The following is a 6,307-nucleotide window of genomic DNA, read 5'->3' on the forward strand; positions in this document are numbered from 1 at the left end:
CTTTTAATCTCATTGATTTCATTCTCTCTCTCTCTCTCTCTCTCTCTCTCTCTCTCTCTCTCTCTCTCTCTCTCTCTCTCCCAGAAACTCTGACAAACTGCAATTTCATTTAACCTTGGACGGCCGCCGCTAACGGCTTCCATGGGACGACTTTCAATAAGGTCTGAGGGAAAGCTGTGATTAAACCAGAGCAAGACACACACACACACACACACACACACAAACACACACACACTCTTCACCACACTCAGTCTTCACTACAGACCGCACTGCTATACCTCAGATTTGAAACACTGTAGATAGTGACATAAGTGGGTCACTCTGTGGTAAACGAGGTCGAATGTTTATGTGTAATTCAAGTGTAAATACTCTGTTAAATTCAAAAACATCAGTAAACGTGTAAGACCACTTACACTGACTCAGTGACTCATCTGAGCCTTTCTAAAATACACTTCACTGCCTCTTTGGTTTCAAAATCAGTTTCTATGTAGAAAATTACAAATATTTCTTTTATGTTGTTATTTTAATTCAATTTTAAAAGCATTTAATGTTTCATCGGTGACACCACTGACATATTGTTTTTGCAACACTTGAAGCTGTCAATATTTTAGCCAAATTTATCAGTACTAAAAAGAGATTTCACTGACAATTGTTAGACTTTCTTCATTTGAGATACCTGTTCAAAAATACATTCATTATTATTATTAGTAATAGTAGTATCCCCATGACCCAGAAGGATAAGCAGTTTAGAAAGTTATTTATTTATTTATTTATTTATATAAAAAAATCTAGGGGCAAAACTTTTTTAATTATATTTATATTTTTAAAATAATTTAAACATGGACAATATTTTACATACATTTTTACATTTTAACCAGAAAGACAAGCATGAAAATTGTTTTACATAAAAATGAAACTACAACATTTGTGAGGCTACAGCTGTGTAATTTAGGAAGTTCAGGCACATTTTACACTTCATCTTTTATATTATGTTTTGCTATTTTTTTTCCATAGTCAGCAGAAAAACAACCATATTTAGAAACACACATGAACAGAACGTGAACTTTTGCATACAACTATAAATTTGTACCTTATCTTTCACCAAACGTACAAAAATACCCACATATCCCCTCTGATAATGAAGACATTCAGAACCCCCATCCCTATTCACACTTTCTCCCCCTGCCCCCACCCCCATCCCACCCCCCAAAACACATCACTTACCCCACCACTATCCAAACTCAATTGAGGCCTGTTGATGGGGACGCAGGCGTTTGTTGGGTCTACAACTATACAAGCCCCCTGATTGAGATGATGTCCTTATGATTGGGCCTATGATTGTCAGAGCTGACCTATAATTCACTGCAGTTGCTGGCTGACTCGCTCTGAATGAGAAGGGGCAGGTTGTCTCTTCTCTCTCACTTCTCTATCACTTCTCTCTGATACACAGAGGTTAAGTAGCTGAGCTGCTGGATTTACGGAGGTGCGTGTGGAAACTGCTACGAGTGCCTTGTTTGAGTGTGTATGATTGAACAAAGGTGCAATGCACAGGTTTCTAACCTTAGTGTTGAATATTTTGGTGGTCACTTAATTAGCAAATGAAATACAGTCCCTTCCTAAGTTGAAGTGAGTATCAGAATAGTTTACATTAAGCCATACACTAAGCAAAACACTGGAGTAAACGCAATATAAAGAAAAATGTCAATTCAACAGATTAATAGTGATTAAAATGAACACTGGCACATTCATAACAAAAAGGCAACACCAAGAGTGACAGATTATGTACTTTTAATTATAAATTCTTGTAGAAATGCAATTATTTTTAATTACCATCTCTTAACAGCAGTGGTGGGCGATGGCTATTAGAGCTGGCCTTCAGTTCAGACCATAAACATCAAAACTCAGCCAACAAGTGAGAAAAAAACACTTTAACAACAGTGGTATTTTCTGCTAGCCTCTCTGTGGGATTTCTAATGTTATCTTAGCTAACACTGATGCCATTCTAGATGAGATACAGACATCTTGTATGCTGCGGTTTTACAGTGAATCTTTCTGCAACAAGCCCTGTTTTCCATTTCTAACAACTCATATTCACAGTCAGTGACTTCCAGAAGGCCTACAGTAACTTTTTGGTCTCACCAAATTTATCTCACCTACTATAAATCAAAAAGTGAATGGTTGATTCCATTGTCAGTTACTAATTATATATATATATATATATATATATATATATATATAATTAATCTGACATGTAAGGCCTTCAGTTCAGCTCCTGAAGTCCTAGCCAATGGGAGAGCTCACTTGGCTGTATCTGCATAGATACCACAGAAGGAAAAAACATGATCAGACAGTTTTCTGTTTGACATTTTTAAGATCTTATGTTTGCTGTTTCTAACCAAAACTTAGCAGTAAAATAAGAGCATTACTAAAATGTGTGCTGAGTTCCAATACAAGTGCGCTGATACTATTAAACAAAAATGAGATAAAAATTGAATGTATTTTTGAAATCTTGAGGATTCCCCTCTACATAGCAAGCATTTAAAAGGCTTACCTTTTTTGTCAACCATGAAATCATGGAAGAAGCTTAAATGTAAATTTTACAACAGACTAAACTATTATTTTTTGAAAATTGCAACTTAAGTTTAAACTTTACACCAAACTAAACTGTTATTTTAAAATTGTGACTTTAATTTAAACTTTACAACAAACTGAACTGTTAGTTTTTAAAAGTGTGGCTTAAATTTAAACTTTAAAACAAACTAAACTGTTATTTTTAAAATTGTGACTTAAATTTAAACTTTACAACAAACAACTGTTATTTTTAAAAGTTTGACTTAAATGTAAACTTCACAACAAACTAAACTGTTGTTAAAATTGTGACTTAAATTTAAAGTTTACAACACGTTTACAAGTTTTAGAATTTTGAAAAATTTTAAACAAATAAAAGTTATGACACCTAAAATTAGAAAGAAATATTCAAATTTCAGCGCTGTTTTTTGGATTACTCCTCATATTAAAAACATTTGTGACATTAGCCATATGAGGACTTTGTGGAAGAAGGTCAGATTTCATCACTGCCCAATAAAAAACCATGTATCTCAATTTTTGTTGATTTTTATTTTTCTACATCGTTTTAAACCACCAGCTGTCCTTTATGGTGTGTGAAAATTTCATGATGAATGGACCAGTAGAAATGCTCTGAAATCACTTGGAATAAAGCCTCTTTACATTGACTTACATTAAAAGGTGGGAGTGTTTTTGTCTTCTCCTGTAAAGTTACTATTTTGGAAATACTTGCTTTTTTTTAAAAGCGACAATTTGTTTTCAGTCTTTTTCCTTTTATTAAAGCTTATGCTAGGATGATTCTCAGGTTGATTTGATCTACTTATAATAGGCTTTGGCACAAACTTGTGGAGTTAACTTGTGTGTATACTGTCATTAAAGCAAAAGCGAGACAAACCAAATACTAAAAAAGTTAAATTAGAAAAGAATGCAAAATAGAAGCATTTTTCACTAGTAATCTCCAACTTTTGGACGCTGCTGTACATCACATTGCATTTTGAAGGCCGAGCACAGAACAGATCCTCAAAGTACACACCAACAGATCGGTATATGGTAAAGGAATAAAGTCCAAATGAGTTCAGTATGTAAAGAACTTTGATAGACAGCAACTGGCTTCCACCAGTATGTATCACTGAATTCTTGAGGAGAGTGCAGGGAGCAACATGAGGCCTGTACTTGATCATGTATGCATGTGTCACATCCACCATTAATCTCCTGTCTGCTCTGTGCTGGGTGGGGAGAACGGGGCTGATGAGGGATAGTAATATGTAGGAGACCTTGTCGTTTGTGCGTATGAACGTGCATGTGTGTACATATATGCATGAGCGTAACTGAGATCACTCTCTGTCGCAGTAATTACATTATCCCGGCTACACGCGCCCTCAGTGGGACGTCCCGATGAAGGCTGACCCCTGCGACCCCCGGGAGCTCCTCGGCTCCATTCGGCCTGGATTAGCCACCTCCAGCCCCTGTCAATCCGACGTAAATTATCACCGCCGCTGACGGCCACTGTCTGATTAAAAACAATATAGCCTGGTTAATATATGATGCAACCAACCGGGCGAGAGAGGTAGTGAGTGAGAGAGATAGTGAATGAGTGAAAGTGAGAGAGAGAGAGTGTCTTTGTCCTCTGGGAAATCTGTGGGTCTGAACTCTAATTAAGTCATTGTTGCTCTCCTGCGGATGCCTGTTTATTCACTCTGGGCAGACACAGACGGGCCACAGGAGGTTACGGTGTTTCCCTTTTGCTAATGAAATGATACTGTCACCTCCTTCCACATGGGAATAGAGTTTTAACCCTTTAATTCTGCTACAGTACGTAACATATACAAGCCTGTTTGCAGGTCAGTCAGTTAGTCTGCCTGTCTGTCTATCCATCTAACTCCCACACCTCGCACTTTGACTTAAACTTAACTCATGCTGAAACCAACAGACCACCCCTTACTCTGTTACAGTACATTACAATATTACAGTACAACTTCTGTAATATACAGAACTGTAAAATTCTGTATATAATGGTTATTATTAGTCCCCTCAGATCCGGCACATATGTATATCTCATCACTGTCGGAACAAAACCTTGTAGCTCCAAAATGCTAACTTTTAAAGAGAAGGAAAAAAAACTGTATTAATTCATAGTGGAAGTCAATGTAAAAAGATGTTTTCCATGTAATTATAGAGCATTTCTATTAGTCTGTTCATCACGAAATGTTAATAGAAAAAAGGGCAGCTGGTGTTTACAAATTCTGTAAATAAGGAAAAAACAGCAAAATGGAGATTCACTGATACAAAAACGGGTATTAAAAGTTAGTTTCTGGACTGCCTTAAAATTTTGAGCACTTGAGTTTCAAATAAGTTGAAAGGGCCTAAAACTCAGATTCCTGTTCTGTTAAGTTACAATGTGAAGATATTATCAAAATATTAAGGCTACCACTAACTTTTTAAGGTTAAAACTCCATTTATTTTATTTATTTATTTATTTATTTTACAGTCTACAAGGTTTTGTCCAGACAATGATATTCACAAATTCTTAGCTCCTTTCACACTGGCTCTTTATTATCTACTTATTGCATTTATTCTTTTTTCATTTGATTTGTCCCACAGTTTAATATTTGTTAATATGTGTCAATGCTGGTCTGGGTCTATTTAATGTGTTACATCATCCATGTGTGCACCAAGACAAATTCCTCGTATGTGCAACATACTTGGCTAAATAAAGTGATTCTGATTCTGATTCTGATTCTGATAATTGGCCATAGTATGTGGATACACACAGGAGCTTGAGTGGTCCAGAGAACGTTCCTCCATTAGCTTATTCATGCACTCTTTTATTCATCCACTGGGCAGGTGTCCATATTCAAGATGCACCACATCCGTCTCCAAACTAAAGAGTAACCCTATAATACCCTAAGGGTCTATATGTGGGTCCACTTCAGCTCCTCCCTTCTGTAATACCCTTACATACAAATTGCAGATTAGTTTTATAGTAGTTACTGACTCATTCACAGCAGTAAGAAACAACCCCACCTGTTCTGGTATTGACTTGTTTCTGAAAGTATGTACACTAAGACAACTGGTTACCATGACAACATTTTCCCATGTTCTGTGAACCTTATCAATGAAATCAGATTAACCCAACGGTCCTGTTGCTGCAATCTATGCGGGCCAATTTGCCACAGTTAGTTAGTTGGTTCTTTATTCTACACTCAACATAGACAACATTTTTTTTATCTGTTTATTTGGACTTTGTACATTGTATATTGTGTGTACCTGATTTTTATATATCCTGAGTCGTCTCTTCTTTATTTTTCTGACACATGCTTGTGCATCTTAAAATCATATAAACTGTTGGTGAAGAAGCTCTGATTCTTATTTGGAGTAATAAGTATTCAGATTAATAACGCTGCAGTTAAGCAATTAAAACTAGGCCTTAAATAACTAAAACTCCACTACAATAATGCTAATTTTTGCTAGCCCCCCTATGAGATTCTAGAAGTATGTTAGCACTAAGCTAACAATGATTCACATTAATTTTTCTTTGGCTTTTCTGGATTAAACATGAACATCTGAAGCTTGTATAAGACATTCCATTTTTAATTTGAAGCTTTTAACAGACATTAGCATACAATATATTTTACCTGCAGCAGTTTTACAGGGACTCTAGTAAAAACATCCTGACATAGAGCTGCCACTGTTTTCCATTTCTAACATCTAACCAAAACCTGGTTGTACTGTGGCTTTCTGA

This window comes from Colossoma macropomum, unplaced genomic scaffold, assembly GCF_904425465.1.
Source record: "Colossoma macropomum unplaced genomic scaffold, Colossoma_macropomum, whole genome shotgun sequence".
NCBI classification, from domain to species: domain Eukaryota; kingdom Metazoa; phylum Chordata; class Actinopteri; order Characiformes; family Serrasalmidae; genus Colossoma; species Colossoma macropomum.